The sequence below is a fragment of the Mesoplodon mirus genome, assembly GCF_964341445.2.
Source record: "Mesoplodon mirus genome assembly, chromosome: 9".
Taxonomy (NCBI): Eukaryota; Metazoa; Chordata; class Mammalia; order Artiodactyla; family Ziphiidae; genus Mesoplodon; species Mesoplodon mirus.
Genome location: NC_138985.1, coordinates 94939176 through 94958849, shown reverse-complemented (window position 1 = coordinate 94958849; position 19674 = coordinate 94939176). Strand labels below are relative to the sequence as shown.

Below are 19674 nucleotides of genomic sequence, written 5' to 3'. Positions count from 1 at the left end.
AAAGAGAATCGGAAAGGAAGCAGGATCAGGAAGGAGAGGCAGAAACACACAGAGAAAGGATAATTAAGAAAGGAAGAAAGGAAAGAGAAGTGTGGGGAGATGTAAGACAGACTGATCTCCTGCTGCCCCCGCAGCCACCAAACCCGAGGCTCCTGGGAGTCAGTGACCTCAAGGTCTAGCACAAACCAAAAGGACTGACATCAGCCAGAGGTTCTGTGGGTTGTTTTTTGTTTGCTTGTTTGTCTTGGTGGTTAAGACTCACACAGAAAGTATACTTCATGAATAGGAAGGAGATGTGTTTCCTTCTCCTAAAGAGTGAAGCAGGCTGTGGTGGAAAGTTCAGATTGGGATTCCACACATGACCCAGTTCCTGCCCTGTCCTCAGACTCCTTTACCTATATGATCTCATATTTTATCACAATCAGTCACTGTGACCTTGAGCATATCATTTCTCTGTGATTTTGTTTCCTTATCCATAAACTGCAGACACGTCTAACTGCACTATGAAATCCAGGAGACTGTGGGGAGGACAGATTCCTGTAACTAAAGTGCAAAAAACCTGGGGTATTATGAAGGGTCACACATGCATGGAGTACTATTACTAGTCATAAAAATGATATCATACAAACGAAAGAGTGGATTGGGCCTGGGCCTCAGTAACAAATTTAGAGTCAGCTTGGGCTGCCATAACAGATCAGATTGTGTGGCTTAAACAACAGACATTTATTTTCTCATGGTTCTGAAGGCTGGAAGTGCAAATTCAAGGTGCCAGGGTTGGTTTCTGGTGAGACCACTTTTCCTGGCTTGCAAACAGCCACCTTCTGTGTCCTCACATGGTCTTTCTTCTGTGTGTGTGTTTGGAAAAAGATCTCTGCTGTCTCTTCTTATAAGGACACAAGTCCTATCAGATTATAGAGTCCCACTCTTATGAGCTCATTTAACCTTAATTACCTCCTTAAAGGTCCCATCTCCCAACTTCAGTCACACTGAGGGTTAGAGCTTCAACATATGAATTTTGGAGGGACATAACTCAGTCCATAACAGATTCCTTATTTATCACTGCAAAAGACTAAATATCTAACACCTTATGAAATATGTATATTTTTGATCATCAGACTGTGAGATTATTGAAGGCAGAGTCCATATCTCAGCTGAACGAATGTTACCCAAGTTTAACAAGTACCCAGCACAGAGTAAATCACAGCAAATCAAGAACAGATGAAAGAGGGGACAAAGGCAGGAGGACTAGGGGAAAGCGACCAGCCACAAAGTTGGTCCCTTGATTAGCTTCACAACTTTGACTGACATGCTCTCCATTATTTTCCATATTTGGCCACACACCCCCTGCCATGAATGTTTTATCTTTAAGAAACTAATTCCTTGAGCTGTAGCTGGTGGCTGTCTCTGGCAGGTGAAAAGAGCAGGTGTTGTGGTCGAAACCTCTCCCTGATTGGCAGAGCGGCTCCTGGCTGAGCAGGGTGAATGGAGATAGGAGCAGGTCACTTCCACACCATCACCTTCTCTAAACCTGCCCTGCTTTTAACAAAAGTCCCACCTTGAATGCTGACCCCAAGCCTGCGGTGCTGCTGGGAGTATCTGCTAAAGCTGAAGGCAGGTGTATGAGGTTGGACCCACACATAGGGACATCTGGTAGACTGTGACACTGTTCAACAATTCCCACTTCCCCTCCCTGAATGAGCATTACAGTTTCCCACCTAATAAAGGTGAGCTGGCCAAGCCCCTTGCTTTGGGCCAATGAAATCTGAACGCCTGTGATGTAGGTCCCCTGCAAGGCTCCCTCAGCCTGGACCACAGAGTGAGAACAACGATGTCACAGAGCAGAGCCACCAGATGACCCTGATGGTTATGTAGTAGTACGGGTAAAAAATAAACCTTTGCTGTTTTGAGTCCCTGAGGGGTGAGAGCTGTTTGTTACTGCAGCATAACCTAGACTATCCTGTGCATTACAAGGTACAAGAAATTTAACCTGACCGACAGTTAGCTCCTTAGTTGACAGCTGGATGTGTGGAGTCTCACCTTTCACCTACAGAGAATTATTCTTTTGACCGAACTCTTTTATTTGTTTAAAGGTATTACTGGCCATTTACACTCAATGTGAATCATTCTGTGGAAGTTCCTAATTTTCCTGAGCTGGATTTTGGACAGATTAGGAAAGAAGTGGAAGACAGAAAAAGAAGGCACAGCTCCATAGAGAAGAGGAAGGAAGGAACTTGGGGCAGCGTGCGGGCGGGAAGGATCGGGAGAGAGGAATCAGAAGGAAGAGGCTGGGGGAGGACAGCACCTGTCGCCAACTCTGTGCGGGAGGTTTTCTGCCTGGTCTTCTCGCAGCCCGCCTGCCCTGGTGGAGAGCGTTCAGCCCCAGGTGCAGGTCGCGGCACTCGCCTCGGGAGAGGCTATATGGACCATCCCGGGATGCATCCAACCAAGGTCGTTTTAAAACACAGCCTATAGTCTTCTAGGAATTTCAATAATGACCAACTTCTCAAGAAGGCAAAGAACTCATCCTTACTGGGGCACAGACCATGTTCTCTACCCAGGTCCTCACTCCAGACGGCAGCCACCTCGAGGGGACCGTAAATGACAGCTCCTTGTGATGCCTACAAAGGCCTGTCCACACACACAGGCTGGCTGCTCTCGGCAGCACCTACTGCTGGCTGATTCTAACAGAGGCCTGATGATCCCTCTAAAATACAGGCAGGGGAGAAACTCATGCCCCCCAACAGAAGGGGGGCCATTCTTATCCCTGTTCCACTTTGGAGTACAGACCTGGGCTGCTGCTTTCCCACCTGCCAAGTTCCCCAACCACCCCTGGTTAAGCCTGTCCAACTCTAGTGATGCAAAGGCAGGGCCTGGGGGGTACAGGAAGCAGAGCGGTAAGGGAAGGGAGGCTGGCAGGTCACTAGGGATGCGCTCTCGGCCCCATCCACCAGGAGTGCGTCCACTGTGAGGACTGGCTCGTGGCGCCCCCTCCCCATGGGCCTGCCTGCACTGCCCCTGACCCCTCAGTACTCTTATCATTCCTTCTTCATCTGTGGTTTGCCTCCAGCTGTATGAATTCCCAGGGGCAACACAGGGGGCATATGGCCCCTACTCGGAACTGTGTGAGCACCCCACCTGTCCAGACAGCTGTGACCTCAGTCTTCCTTTTGTTGCCTGAACATGTTTTCTGGGTAGAGTAATGGCGAAGACCCTGCCCATCACTGTCCAGTCCTGCCACCTGGAGCAAATTCCTGTCTCTAAATCTTGGTCTTCTCATCTGTAAAGATGGGAATAATAACGCCTTCCTCACAGAGCTGTTGAGAGGATCAAGTGAGGTAAGGCTTTCAAAGGACTTAAAGCGGGTCCTGACACCTTACAAGCTTTAGTGGATGGTGGCTTTAGTATGGAGTGACAGGCACCTGAAGGAAAAACCCCACCTGTTCTCTCTCTGGACCTAGCTCATGGGACAGGACCCAGCGTATAGCAGTCACGCTAAGTGTCAGTTACATGAATGAATAAAGTTAGTGCAAGAATCTCTACCCAAATCCTGAAATGCAAGTGTAGAATATAGCTTCCCAATAAAGTACAGAAGTGGATAACTGAAAATGATAAATGCCTGAGTTTTCCCCCAAAGCAGAACCTGAGACAAGGGCTTACGAGTAGGGGGTTTATTAGGGGAGGTGGTCCTGAGAAACAGGAGTGGGGTAAGGGAGAGAAGACAAGACAACTCAAGGGTGGATTATCAAGCAGGTCTCCACTGTGGGCAGCAGGTAACCCACTAGAAAGGGCCCTCCAGAAACAGCACCTCAGACCGTGTCCACTGGCTCCCATCCCCCAGAGCTTGAAGGCTGCCCAGTGGCTGTTTAATCCTTCAGACTTTTAAGATTTGCGAGTGTGTAGCAATGGCTACGTGGCTCCCCCCAGGGACCCCAGTGGCAGGCACAGTGGTGGTGCCCTGGGGCAGAGGCAAGGGGTATGCAGGGTCTGTCCTGAAAATAGATGCTGTCAGGCTACATGCATGCCACCTGGTTGCTATGGCAACAGCTGGGGCTGAAATGTGGTCAAGAGGGTATGAGGTCGGGCACGAGGGAGGTCTACAGTGCAATATGTAATCCTTTAAAACCCTTAATAATTCTGCACAAGTGAGATCAAAGTCATTTCACCAAGTCTTTTCTTGGGAGGAGCCCTCAGTCTTCCTCCACCTCTTCACCTTTCCATTACTGCCATCGCCAACCTCCTTCCCATTATTCACCATCAAACCAAGTTTTTATTCCACCTTGAAAGCTGTGACTGACATATATGAGACAAGGACATCAAGCGACACCAAAAGCTGGACGTTGGTGAGGGCTGGATGCGCCCACTGGCTCTGTGACTCAGCACATTCACAGGTGACTTCTCAGCAGGACTGGTTACTACTCAACCTCCCCATGCACCTATGCCCTTCTCTCCTGCACCACACAATTAGCATCGTATCCTGGATGGCTATAGCCTCGAATTGCCTGTTAATAACACCACTCAGCACTTTATTTTAACAGAACCAGTGCTGATATGTACATGATAATTTTATTCCCTAATAATTTCACCTCTTTCTTATGTCCCGTCTCCTCAACTCAGTAATAGACCGGGTCTTAACATTTCTTTTCTTCTGAACTCAATGCTGGATACATAGTAATAAGATAAATGCCTGCTGTTTTCTCTAAAGCACTGGGCCGCAAGATCAGGTACCCAAAGAGGATATCATGTAATGAAACCAAACTGATCCTGAAGACAGGGTTTTCTAAATGACCTTAGTCTTTTGTATCCCATCAATTAAAAAAAATTAGGTCCCTTAGGGTTGATAAGATACTGGGAGGAGATGAAGAAGAGAATACAAGTGGAGGGTAAGACTGTAACCCTGATTTAATGCCCTGTGACAGAGGGTCATCAGCTCCCAGGCCACAAAGAACTTTCTCAGAGAGATGATTTTATAAAGTGAGTTGAGGTATCACTTACATACATTACCTCATTCAATTCTCAGGATCCAGCCTTATGCAGTAGTTGTCACTACTACACCCATTTTATGGATGAGTACATTGAGGCTCAAAGCGATAACAACTCCAGTCCCACAAATGGCAAATGATAGAGGTGACGGAGCTGGAATGTGAACCTAGGTTTCTCTGACTCTAAAGCTTATGCTCTTGATTGCACTATATTACCACAAACTCTAAACAAAGAGCTTCTCTCTCCCTCTCTCTCAATAGTGGGTTATCACCAGAGCATTGTAAATGCAAAAGACATCGCAGAGAAAATGAGAAAGGATAGGCACTGGACCGCCACTGTGAACTAAAGCAGGCAGAGAGGAATAGAAGTTGAATGGGAATTCAGCCGACAGGTTTAGGGACTGACATTCACAGGGATGAGATGCTGGCAGGCTCCCTGGCGGGATGCCCAAGAGTGACAGAGGGATCTGGGTTCTAATCTTCAACACCGTACTTAGCTGTCTGTGTGTGGCTTAGACAAACTGATTTACATCTCTATGCCTCACTCCCCTCATCGGTGAAATGGAAATAATTTGTGAGATAATTGTGAGAATCTGTGAGAAAATGTGATTATGTACACGATGTCTGACATGTAGTACTTCAAGAAAGGTAGCTATTTTTTTTAATTGAGGTAACATTGATTTCAAACCTTCTGTAAGCTTCACGTGTGCAGCATTATGTTTCTACTTCTCTACACCCTACAATGTGCTCACCACCAAAAATTCAGTTTCCATCTGTTATCCTCCCTCCTGCCCCCTCCCCTCTGGTAGCCACTACTCTGTTTTCTGTAGCTACGTGTTTCTTACTGTTTGGTTTGGTGTGTTCATTTACTTTGTTTTTATTTTTTACTGGGTTTTTTGAATTGTAGTTGATTTACATTACTACTTAGTTTCAGGTGTACAGCCTAGTGATTCAGTATTTTTACAGCTTACACTCCATTAAAAGTTATTACAAGATAATGGCTAAAATCCCCTGTGCTACACAATATATCCTTGTAGCTTATCTATTTTATACATAGTAGTTTATCTCTCTTAGTCCCACATCCTTAATTTGCCCCTTCCATTCCCTCTTCCCTTTGATAACCACTAGTTTGTTTTCTATACCTGTGAGTCTGTTTCTGTTTTGCATATACATTCATTGGTATTATTTTTTAGATTCCACATATAAGTGATAACATACAGTATTTGTTTGGTTTCCACTGCCTGAGGAGACATATCTAGAAAGATATTGCTAAGAACAATGTCAAAGAGCATATTGCCTATGTTTTTTTCTAGGAGTTTTATGGTTCCAGGTCTTACATTCTAGTCTTTGATCCATTTTATGTTAATATTTCTGTACGGTATGAGATGGTAGTCTAGTTTCATTTTTTTGTATGCAACTGTCCAGTTTTCGCAGCACCGTTTATTGAAGAGACTACTTTTCTCTGTTGTATGTTCTTTGCTCCTTTGTCATAAATTAATTGTCCATATATGCATGGGTTTATTTATGGGCTCTCAATTCTGTTCCATTGATCTATGCATCATTTTTCTGCCAATACCATGCTGTTTTGATTACTATGGCTTTATTAAATAGCCTGAAGTCAGGCAATGTGATGCCTCCAGCTTTATTCTTTTTTCCTCAGGACTGCTTTTGCTATTTGAGGCCTTACATGGTTCTGTATAAATTTTAGAATGTTTTACTCTATTTCTGTGAAAAATGTCCTTGAGATTTTGATAGGGATCACACTGGATCTGTAGATTGCTTTAGGTAATATGGACATTTTGACAATGCTAATTCTTCCAATCCATGAAAATGGAATATCTTTCCATTTATTTGTGTCTTCTTCAATTTCTTTCAACAATGTCTTACAGTTTTCAGTGTACATGTCTTTCACCTCCTTGGTTATATTTATTCCTAGGTATTTTATTCTTTTTATTGTGATTGTAAATGGGATTGTCTTCTCAGTTTCTCTTTTTGTTAGCTCATTGTTAGCATATAGAAATGCAACAGATTTTTGTATATTGATTGGTATCCTGCAACTTTGTTGTATTCATTATTTCTTTTTTTTTAAATTTAATTAATTTATTTTTGGGTCTTCACTGCTGTGTGAGGGCTTCCTCTAGTTGCAGTGAGCAGGGGCTACTCTTCGTTGTGGTACGTGGGCTTCTCTTCTCATTGCCATGGCTTCTCTTGTTGCAGAGCATGGGCTCTAGGCACGCAGGCCTCAGTAGTTGTGGCTCGTGGGCTCTAGAGTGCAGGCTCAGTAGTTATGGCACACGGGCTTAGCTGCTCCACGGCATGTGGGATCTTCCCAGACCAGGGATTGAACCCGTCCCCTGCATTGGCAGGCGGATTCTTAACCACTGTGCCACCAGGGAAGCCCTCATTCATTATTTCTAATAGTTTTTTGGTGGAGTCTTTAGGGTTTTTGAAAGCTATTTTTAACAGTTTGTCACTGACTTGCCATTGGAAACGCACTTCCCATGGCCCTTTTTTAAAACCCTGGACATGATAGAGGCCACAGCTAGAGGCAGGGGATGGTAGGCATATTGTCAGCCACTCCCTCCTCCTCCCATGGGCATATCTCCCCAGCTGGAGGAAGGTCAGTGCCAGTTGCCTCAGCACACGGTCCGCTCTCAGTCTGTGAGCTCTTCTGCGGCCGTGCTGTGTATTCGTTCCCTGATAAGAGGCTGGTGGTGGCCGTTTTGTTAAAGGGCCAACTGGAGACATGGCCCAGATGAGGGAGAAGCGGCATGACACGCTACCTCATCCAAAGAGAGATGCAGCATCCTTACTGTGTGGGTCCATGGGACCTTGCAGATAGTGGCCGCCTCCCCATGGAACCCCACAGAGCCCTTTCCATCTGGTGTTTGGGTCCTGCAGCTCATGCTGGCCTCTTCAGTCTCGGTCCTTTGGAACTCACATGGATATAGCCCCACGGAGTCACTAAAACTGAGGCCAGCTGCCAGCACCCAATGCATAAACAGTCATGATGGCCACCTCCCCTCACGTTCCCCAGAGAGCCTAGAGGGGCCTGCCTAAGGCCTCTACCAAGCAAGGCTCTCATCGTTGGCACCCTGATCAATCTTCCCCGGGGGTGCCCAGAGGAGGAGCTGAACCCAGGTGGAGGAAGGAGTGGGCCCCAGTGAGTTACGAGGCTGTCATTCCATCAAGGGCTTCTGGAGAGATCATAAACTCACATCCCACATCTCCCCGTCCCCCTGGCCCTTTTTCTCCCCAGCATGATTTACAAGCCTATAACTCTGAGGCGGGACTGCTTCGTATTTCACATAATTCAAATATTTTCCTAAACAACATCAGGCCTTCTCTTTGTCAAGGAGCAGCACCAGCGCCCTCTGGTGGCTGGTGGCCCAGGTGGGCTTTTGGGTGGAATTTCCAGAGCTTGTTGGAAACCTGAGTCCTGCCTGAAACCCAGTGGGTAGGAAGGGCCTCTCTAGGGTTCAGGGTCATGCAGATGTGGGCCAAGAGGGACTTACAAAGCACTGATTTCTGAGGCTCCACAGATTCAGTTGACAAGCATTTACTGAGCCCCGGCTCATGTGGCGCTCCCTACAGACCCCATGAATCACACTGCCAACCCCAGTCTTCTTTCTGCGCCTGTGTTTTGGCCCTTCACATCCCTTCAAATACTAAAGACTGTGTGTAAACGTTTCCGCCATCGCCACAGCCCCTCCTGGCCCAATGCCCCACCCCGAGGCCAGTGGAATGTACCATCACCTCACCTTGTGGTTTATGCTTCCATCATCGGTCTCTCCCATTAGAATATGAGCTCCGTGAAGGCAGGGACCTTCTCTGCTTGGGCTCTGCTGCATCTCCAGCATCTTGGGACAGTGCCTGGCCCCAAGCAAGTGCTCTAGAAACGTCTGTTGAGTGAAGCATGAAAGAAGGAATGAGCAAATGATTGAACACGTGAGGCAGCTGGATGGCCTACAGCACTGACCCCAATCGATGACAGTGGAAGAGAGGCTGGCCTCAAATCCTAGACCCAAGCTTGAGCACAAAGGCCGGTGGGGCTGGTACAGGACGCTTCCTGCCGCCTTTCCCTTACTGCTAACTTTGCTTTGGGTGGAGGTCCATAGATAGCGGGCTGCATGGTGGCAAAAGAGGGTGACTCTTCTGGAGCTGCCACTGGGACAGGGCCAGAGAGTGGGACCCCTGAAGGGTAATCCACCCTGCTGCTGTGATGAAGGCCTCTTGTCAGCCTGCCTCATGTCCTTCATGGGCAGCTGCAAGGGCGATGTGCCATCACTAGGTTTCCAGGGCATCTGCCTCTGGGATCAAAACAACTTGAAGGCCTCAGCTATGTATAGTGGTGGCCGCCCCCTCTGGCCCAGATTCCTCTGGGGCCCAGCATCCTCCCCACCTTTCTGACTTCTGCCTGTGCCTGGCTTTTCCCTTTAAAATCTGCTCATGTTCTCCTCGGTGGTAGCTGGTAACTATGGAAACTACAATTAGACTGTTTTGCTCAGTGTCTCTAAAAATTGCCAAGTGCAGGCAGCAACAGCCCCTGACTTATCAGAGACCCTGCTCAGGCTCTTCCATATGTTCTTTTAGGACACACCCTCTGAGCATTTAAGAAAATGCTCCTCCAGCTACCTGAGATGAAAGACTACTTTCTCTTTGTAAAAATTTTCATTTCATAGCAGTCCCACGTTTTTATAAAACACGATGAAAACAAATGAGAAAAATGAAAAGAAACAAAAAAGTACAACTGACAAGACCCAATTTTATAATTGTAAATTCAACAGTCGTAAGAGGACTCTTTCTAACAGCTATAAAAGTTTCTCAACACTTACTCTCAATTTCCATCCTGTATCATCATGGGTGAGTATCAGTTTGTGGACAGGCTTCAGTCATGGGCTATGCTTTGAATAGCTCTGGCCCAGAACGCCACTCAGGGTCTCGCCCCTTCCAGACACATCTCTGACCAACCCTGCTGGCCCTGTCCAGCTTGGGCCTGTACCGAAGGGTGCCTCAGGGTGGAAGGTGGGGCCTCACTGGGAACACTGACAACCCACAGAAATGTCTGCACTTGAACTTGAGCAAATGTGTGTGAGGGAAGCAGCTGCAGAGGACTTGCCATGCCGGGAAATGCTCTCCCAAAGCCAGGAATTGAGGCTTACTCATCCAGCCATGAGAGGTTTTCCATCGCCCTGGATTCTAGCGTGGGATCTGATGGCACAATCCTGGGGTCACTCAGAGATCTGACTGCCCTGCGATTCACCAAATAACCCCACCACTGTCCCCATGCTTGCTCCTGGAATAGAGAGTACAGTTTGCATGGCCTGGATGGACATTCATCATTTTTTCCTGACCTCTGAGCCTCCTTCCCCTTTAAAAAATTGAGGTATGTTTTGTACAGTGAATTACGCATATATCAAGAGTACAGCTGTGAATGTTTACATATGTGTACCAACCAGATCAAGATATAGAACACATGCATCTCCCCCAAAAGTTCCTTCATGTCCCTTCCTAGTAAATACTAAGTTTCCTGCACCGCCCCTGAGGTAACTACTAGTCTAATTTTTATCACCACAGATTAGTTTTACAGGAACTTCCTATAAATGAGGTCAAACAGTGTATATTCTAGTTTTTTACTTCTTTCACTCAATATAATATCTGTGAGATTCATCCACGCTGCAGCCTGGTATCACTGGGTTCTTTCGTTTTGCTGCATTCTGTTCCATTGCTGCTGTGAACATTCTTGTACAGCTTTTCTGTGCACATATATTTCATTGCATTCACATAAATATTTAATAGGGAAATTGTTGGGTCCTAAAGCAGGCATGTGTTTAGGTTTTTAAGTAGACAAAAAGTTTTCCAAAGCAACTGAACAAATTCATAATTCTGTCAGAAATGTCTAAGAATTCGGGTTGCTCCACATCTCTGCAAGACTTGGTTTTGTCACCCTTTCATGTTACCCAGTGGGTGCATGAAGGTGTCTCATTGTGGTTTGAATTTGCCTCCGTCTGATGAATAATAATGTTGAGGACCTTTTCATATCACTGACCATCGGGATACCCTCTTTTGTAAAGTACATGTTAACTCTTTCACCCTCTTTAAAAAAATCAGATTTTTTCTCAGATGTACAGGCATATGTCGGAGATATTGTGGGTCTGGTTCCAGACCACTGCAATAAAGTGAGTCTCATGAATTTTTGGTTTCCCAGGGCATATGAAAGTTATGTTTACATTATGCTGTCGTTTATTAAGTGTGCAATAGATTAGGTCTAAAAAAAATAATGTACATACCTTAATTTAAAATACTTTATTGCTGGGCTTCCCTGGTGGCGCAGTGGTTGAGAATCCGCCTGCCGATGCAGGGAACACGGGTTCGTGCCCCGGGCCGGGAAGATCCCACATGCCGCGGAGCAGCTGGGCCCGTGAGCCATGGCCGCTGAGCCTGCGCGTCCGGAGCCTGTGCTCCGCAGCGGGAGAGGCCACGACAGTAAGAGGCCCGTGTACTGCAAAGAAACAAAACAAAAAAAATACTTTATTGCTAAAAAATGCTAGCCATCACCTGAGCCTTCAGCAAGTTGTAATCTTTTTGCAACAGTACCACCAAACACTGCTGATCACAGATCTTCGTGACACATATAATAACCATGAAAAATTCTCAAATACGGCAAAGAGTACCCAAATGCGACACAGAGACACAAAGTGAGCAAACGCTGTTAGAAAGACTGGTGCTGACAGACTTGCCTGAGGCAGGGTTGCCACAGACCTTCAATTTGTAAAAATCACAGTATCTGCAAAGTACAGTAAAGCAAGGCACAATAAAACGAGGTTCGCCTGTATTGTGAATATCTTCTTCTCATCCATGGGTTACCTGTTCACTCTCTACATGATGACTTTGATGGAAAAAGTTCTTATTTTAACTTTGTCCAATGTATTACTCTCCTCTTGCATGATTAGTATTTCTGTGTACTAAGAAAATTTTGTACACCCCCAAAGTCATGAAGATATTATTTGTTTTCTTATAGAAACGTTCTCAGATAATTTGGGGTTGTTGTATTACTGCTGTTTGTTTTCACGTTTTCACAAATGGAATGTGGCTTGCTTGCACTCAGAGGCTCTCTCAGTAAAGGGAAAACAGAACCTCTGAATATACAACTAAGGCAGAAATGACTGCCTCATGTAAGTCTGGTGGGCCCACTGGAATGAGATGACCTGGGGCCAGGATGGAGCCAGGGATGACCCAAGAGGAGACCCCCATGCCCAACCTTCCTGCTAAGATGGGACGACATCTCCCTCTTAGCCCTGATCTATGCCACACTTTGGGGGTGATGTAACTGGTTATTAATTATTATTGTTGTTAACAGGCAAGACTTGTACATTTGTACAAGACTTGTACAATTCAAGAGGCACAAAAGAGCCTCCATCCTTCCCACGTTCCCCGGCCATTAGTTCCCTCCCCCAGGGGTAGCCGCCATCTCTGTCCATGTCTTCCTTTCCCAGAGACAGCCCATGCGAACTCTGTGATGCAATTATTCAGTTTGATGTTTCCACGGAACACAGGCTTAAACTCAGTAAACAACAGCATGAGTATCTAAAGCCTCTCTAGCTACCTGTCAAAGCTCCAGAAGCAGGGGTTTTGTGGGGTTTTCTTTAGGCGGGGGCGGAGGGTAGGTATTTTTTCAAAGGAAAGAATGACAGGGCCATGGGGAAAGAGAGATAAATAAGGCAAGAGAGAGGGAATGAAAGGAGAGAGCCTGCTCTATAATAAAGCAATCCATCTGCCCAGCGCGCTCCAGCCGGGTTGCAGATTCTGAGCCCTCTGCTGGTACCCAGGGATCAGCCTGGACTTGGCTGGTGATGCGTGGAAGCCATCCATCCACAGCTCAGGCCGGGACCTCCCCTGCTGCTTCAGTGGCTCTTCCTTACTTGTTCGCACTGTGCTCCTGGAAACCTTGGATTTGCCTGAAAATTCCTTTTTCTTTATTTTTTAAATATCATTATTGTATAGTCTGGAATCTCCTTCCTCACAGTTTCATGAGAGGCTAGCCCTGCCTTCTGGGACCAAGATGAGAGCCTGCACGGAGCAGGGCGGAGATGGAAGGGAGATACAAAATGAAGCCACCTTTCCAATCATGGATATGTGAAAGCAGGGGAACATTTGGGGAGCAGCACCCCTGGGTTTTGTCACTGGGAAGTGTGCGAATGCAGGACCAGATCTAAGAGGAGCACGTATATGGGCTCATTCAGGCCAGTCCTGCATGTGCGCCAGCCCTGGACGTGCTCCTACCAAAGGCTGTGACCTCAGAGACAGCCACGAAAGGCCATCTTGCTCCCAGCTCTACTTCCGGTGGTCGTCAGTTCAGCTGGTGGAGGAAGCTTGCCCGCACCCACCTCCCCTCCTGCCTGGAATGAGAGTCCCTGTGAGTAGACCACACCCCAGGCAGAGTCAGCGTTTGCTGTGCCTTCACACAAAATAGATGGCGTTCACTGCTCTGGTCATAGAGCAGAATCCAAGACCATAGAAGGCCTGGTCTTTGCCCTTCAGAGCTTACAGTATAACTAAATGGACCATAAAAGAGAGTAAAACAGGGCTTCCCTCGTGGCGCAGTGGTTGAGAGTCCGCCTGCCGATGCACGGGACACGGGTTCGTGCCCCGGTCTGGGAAGATCCCACATGCCGCAGAGCGGCTGGGCCTGTGAGCCATGGCCACTGAGCCTGCGCGTCCGGAGCCTGTGCTCCGCCAACGGGAGAGGCCACAACAGTGAGAGGCCCGCGTACCGCAAAAAAAAAAAAAAAAAAAAAAAGAGAGAGTAAAACAGATGACTTAACCACACTTTGATGATGGCAGAAAGAAATGCTACAAGACAGTTCATGACTAATTGGTAAATGAGCGGGAAAAGTATACTTGCCATAGCTCCGTGGATGGAGCGGATAGCAAAGGGGAGCTGAGATGTGAGTTGCACCTTGGAGGGTGGATGAGTGGCAAACAGCACAGAGGAAGGTGACTGAGCCACATCAGAGAAAATTAGCAGGCACCCCAGAGCTCAGAGAACTGGTTCCCTGCCCACCCATATACAGTCAGGCCCTAACATCTGGGAGAAGCCGAGACCTTGCCCAAGGTCAAGAGTTGGAGCAGGCCAGGTAGCAGAGCTTCCGGTTCCCTGTGCTGGCCCCAACAATGCCCCCGCTTGCCCCTTCTGCTCAATCACCTACCCCTGCAGGAGCCTGAGAGGCAGTGGAAGGCAGGCCACCGCCCTGGGTGGGGGGGTGGCAGGAGGGGGGTGCAGCAAAGCCCTAGTGTGAACATCTGAGGTCCTCCCGCCCAGTTCCTCTTGGCCATCTGATGGCACCTCACCTTCTTCTCACTTGCCCATAGCTAAGTGGTATAAACTGCTTTTGCTGTTCCTTTTTTCTTCTTGTTCCCCCGCATTTTCAGGGAAAAAAAAAAATCCCAAGACACAGAAGAAAATTGCTGCTAATGTCTCCTCCTCTCCCTGCATTAGAGCTGATGCTTATAAATATTGAAGAGCCAAGCTCCACCAAGCTCGGCGAGTCCCGTTGTCTGGTGGCTGTTCCCTCCCCTCCTCCGTCTCCTAGGGCAACACATCCCGGGAGGTAGAGGGAAAGACCATGCTCCAGGAAAGTCACGGAGGCAGGCAGGGGCTGCCTGAATGAGCTGGGTCACAGCGGTGCAGGGGAGCCTGGTCCTACTGGGGGAGCTGGGAGCCCAGAGGGGGAGTGGCCAAAAAAGCTGCAGTCCCCACAGGGGCACAGGGGAGCCTGACCTCAGGGAGATGGAGGCCAGGGACAGGGACCCTGAAAGGGAACTGGGGTTCTCTGGAAGACATGCGAGGTAACAAGTCACTAAAAATAAAAGGGCCCTGATATAAAGAACAAAACAAAACTTGCTCACACGCACCACGCCCACCGACTCACAAGTGAGATCCTGAGCTCAGGACTCAGGGGGTGCCGATGAACTCTGCTATTCTAAAGCTTTGAGGGAGGACACCTCAATACCTGGGAATGCGGTGCTGAGCTGCTTGACACCCAGGGGTCCTTGACTCATATACCCAAACAGAGAAGCCAGAGCAGGACGGGGCCGTCAGGAGCCACGCCCTCCCCCATGCATAAGGATGGGATATGGATGGGTAGACCCATGGCTACTAGACCCCGGCAGCCCCTCACATGCATATCAGCAGTTTAACATAACTTTCTAATTATTCCACTCGTGCAAAATTTTCTGCTCAAAAAACTCAATGCCCTCCCCAGGCCCTCTCCAGAAGTGTTCCCGAGCCCAGCTGTGGCCATCTGGACGGTAGCACATCCTTTTTTTTTTTTTTTTTTTTTTTGCGGTACGCAGGCCTCTCACTGTTGCGGCCTCTCCCGTTGCGGAGCACAGGCCCCGGACGCGCAGGCTCAGCGGCCATGGCTCACGGGCCCAGCCGCTCCGCGGCATGTGGGATCTTCCCAGACCAGGGCACGAACCCGTGTCCCCTGCATCGGCAGGCAGACTCTCAACCACTGTGCCACCAGGGAAGCCCCAGCACATCCTTTGAGGGCAGGTGTGGAGCTGTCAGGACATGCACTGTACACCAATAAATCAGTGGTCCCAGCCCTAGCTTGTGCCCACATTAGCTTGGCGTGGATTACCATATAAATTAGATTTTACTGCCATTTACAGTTTCCCCTTCCTAATTTCCCTTTTGTACTTCTCTCTGCGCCCGTGAACCTCTCTCTCAAAATTCTTCTATTTCTAGAGGAAAAGAAATCCTTTCTGTCTGGACTCCAAGTCCACCCCACCCACAGTTTTGCTTTTCTCACCCGTCCGATCCAAAACGGTGATGCCTCTGGTTTGTGCCACAGACTTGATGTGAGTTAGCCTGACCTGTCATTCTCGATGCCTCTGTATCTTGTAAAGTACAACTGCAGTCTGCTTTAGCATTCACTACCGACCTACCGAAGTCTATCTCCTCAGTGTGGATGGTCTTCTTGACACACACCAAACCGGTTTGGATGCTTTGTTCTATACAGACTCAGGTTACCTAGATGTAGGAATGATCAGTGGGCAGAAGGATTTTTGCCCTCTACCACCTTGGCCTCTCCAGCACTATGCCATCTCACTGCAGCAACTAGGAGTTGCTAGAACCTTCTCTGCTCTAAGGAAAGGAAAATGGCTCTGAGTTGCAGATGGGTGATTGGAGGCTGACACCAAGAGGCAAATGAGCAAGAAATACAATATAATGAACACAGGGCTCTGATGATTCCCACTCAATGTCTTATCTTTTCCAAGCTGCCAGGGGCTTTCATTTGCTCCCCTAAAGATTGAAAACTGTCACTCAGACTAAGGTCCACAATTCAACTCATAGAACAAACAAGGGGAGACTTTGCCCATCGCCTACCACCTACCTCTTTCCTATTTCATCAGCTAGAAGATGCTGAATGTTGAGTCTGGGAACCAAGGTCCATGGAGGAGATTTCAGTCCCGATCAAAAGCATGGTGAGCTCTCAAATCAGCAGCTTTTTTATCTTGCTCCCTACGTGACAGCCAAATCAATGCTTCCCTTTTTGCAACAACTTTTACTCTGACTCTGATCAGTTCACAGCTGGTGGAGAGAGATATTTTTCTCCTAAAGCCATTTCCATGCTCTTGATTGGGGTTTCTTAGGAAAAGGAGAAGACCCTGACTGCCTGTGGTCTTTCTGGTCTGGCTTCAGGAGGTATGATGGATGGTGAGGTCCCAGGGAAGCCACAGAACAAAAAGATCTCTAGAAACTGGAGGTTACTATACTCTAGGAGAGAGATTCACCTTCAAACAAGTGGAAGCAAAGAAAGGAGCTCGGAGAAGGAGCAGTAACTGAGTGTTCACCATGTGCAAGGTATTGAAAGGCAATGTACACATAGAGCAGGGACAGAATGTATTAATATATTAATTTACCACCTGTCTCATTCCTCAGCCTTCTGATCAACCAGACTTGCCTCTGATTACCCCCACCTCCACCTCCTGTGAACACACATACACTCTGAAGGAGAAAGCTGCATCAAGATTCTCAGGTCTTTTGAGGTAATCAGGAGAAGGAGTGGTTACAATCAAAGACATTAGATACAGGGGGAAAGCAGGAGAGTTTAGGCCAAAAGATTAAGATCACATACACAATTTAAAAAACTAGAAAAGAAGGAGAAAGCCAGAGAGAGTGAGAAAAGCCTGAAGGAACATGGCTCGAGAGAGAGTTTGGGAGACTGGTGGGTAGGTTCCAAAGAGGCACGAGATAGACAAGAATAATGGGACAGAGGGTTGCAATGGGTTTGGGATTTGTATTTTCTTTAAGGTTCTTCAAGAGATGCAGGTGAAGTCTGGAATTCCTTTTCAGGCTGGTTTCTTTTTTTCTTTCTTTTTTTTTAATTGAACTATAGTTGATTTACACTGGTGTGTTAGTTTCAGGTGTACAGCAAAGTGACATATATCTGACTATATACATCTTTTTCAGGTTCTTTTCCAGTATAGATTATTACAAGATATTGAATATAGTTCCCTGTGCTACACAGTAGGTCCTTGCCGTTTGACTGGTTTCTACCTGTACCTCTTTAAATGCAGTTCTAGACAAAGACAGAGCTATGAGGGTCCACAAGATCTACTCAGGTTGTATATCAAGACTCATTTTGAATCAAAAATGAAAAATTCAACTACACCCCAAATAACTATCCTAGACTTGAGAAAAGAGCACAGAGCACAGCTTCTCCCTGCCTACTCAGCTACCAGAGTCACCCTGAAAGGGGGGAGGGTCAGGTGAGGCAGGTATCAACCCGATGGGCAGAGCAGTTGCCCGGAATGAATCTGAACTGATCAGGCATTGACATCCTCTTACTGCTCAAATACGATTCCAGTTTCTTAAGAAAGTCAATTTACTGAAGTTGGAATAAAGATGAATTTCTCAGCTTCATAGTGGATTTTTTTCTTTTTCTTCTTTTTTTTCTTTAAGTATTTTAGTTCAGTGTTCTCACATAGTGCCACCTGGTACATCCTGGGCCATAACCTCTGTTCTCCTGCAAATTGCAATGCTGGCTTCATCGTCATCTCCTTGATTTTTCAGACTTTGAGGTTGTACCGAATAGCCACAGGGGGTCTTGGGATTTATTTTGGTTATGGATACCTTTATCCTTTAATGAGATAAAGACACAGTTTTGTTTTCAGTCTATTGTTCGTACTTGACGCTTTAAAATAAAATTGTGGCATCTGACCCTTTTGGATCCAGTGAAGCTGGGATAATTATGAATTAAAAACAGCTTCAGCCATGATACACAAAAATGGGAAAAAAAAGCCAACTATAAAAGGACTTCTCTTTTACCTCAAGTTGCCCTGCCCTATTTTATCCTCACATCTTTTAAATGAAAAAGTCATACATAATGCAAAGGTGACAGAATTTTACAGTGAACATACTATACCCCACTAACTAATTTCTTCCATTAACATTTTACCTGACTTGCATTATCATGTTTCTGTCCATCTATCCTCCCTGTATTCATCCATCAGCACACTTTATTTTTTATTTTACTACTTTTCTATTTTTTATTGAGATAAAATTTGACATATAACCTTGTGTAAGTTTAAGGTGTACAATATATTGATTTAGTATTTTATATATTGCAATACGATTACCACCACAGCATTAGCTAACATCTCCATCACATCATGTAATTATCATTTCTTTTTAGTGGCTGCAATATTAAGATCTAGTCTCTTAGCAACGTCGAAGTTTGTAATACAATATCGTTGCCAATAATCACTATGCTATGCATTACATCTCCAGAACTTATTTACCTACTAGTTGCAAGTCTGTACCCTTAAATAACATCTCCCCAATTCCCCCAGCTCCCACCTCCATTCTACTCAATGTTTATATGAGATCAGTTATTTTTAGATTCCACATATAAGTGATACATACAGTTATCTGTCTTTCTCTGTCTGACTTACCTCACTTTGCATTGTGCCCTCAAGTTCTATCCATGTTATTGCAAAATGGCAGGATTTCCTTTTCTCATGGCTAAATAATGTTCCATTGTGTGTGTGTGTGTATGTGTGTGTGTGTGTGTGTGTATACTATCAATATATCTTCATTATCCATTCATCCATTGACAGATACCTTGGTTGTTTCTGCATCTTGCATAGTGTAAATAATGCTGCAATGAACATGGGAGTACAGATATCTAATTTGATATCCTGTTTTTATTTCTTTTGGGCATATACACAGAAGTAGAACTGCTGGGTCATATGGTAGTTCTATGTTTAATTTTTTGAAGAAACTCCATACTGTTTTCCATAGTGGCTGAAACAAATTGCATTCCCATCAGCAGTGCATAAGAGAATGAAGAATGACTCAGTGAGGAAAGGATAGTTTCTTCAACAAATGGTGATGGAAAACCTGGATAACCATATGCAGAAAAATGAAATTGGGCCTCTAGCTTACACCACCCACAAAAATTCACTCGAAATGGATTAAAGACTTAAACACAAGGCCTGATAACATAAATCTTATTTTGCATGTGCAACTATAGAATAACTTCTCTAATTTCTCTTATTTTTGATGCATTTCAGAGTAAATTGCAGACTTCAATACAATTCTCCCTAAATACTTCAGCATAGATGTCATTAACTAGATTTCAAGATCTGTTACAGATTTCTTTTACTTTGAGGTAAAATTTAC

The 19674-nt window shown here is 46.1% G+C and overlaps 1 long non-coding RNA gene across 1 annotated transcript in view; it reads right to left on the bottom strand.

Annotated features, from left to right (window-relative positions):
• The window catches only part of LOC309810730, a 15079-nt gene extending 5183 nt beyond the window's left edge, over positions 1–9896 (bottom strand). Inside the window, exons 1-2 of the long non-coding RNA XR_014295050.1 lie at positions 9815–9896; positions 8741–8881 (exon numbers count right to left, since the gene is read on the bottom strand). This is a non-coding gene — a long non-coding RNA (uncharacterized lncRNA). The remainder of the gene's footprint in view (positions 1–8740; positions 8882–9814) is intronic.
• Between the last annotated feature and the right edge of the window lie 9778 nt (positions 9897–19674).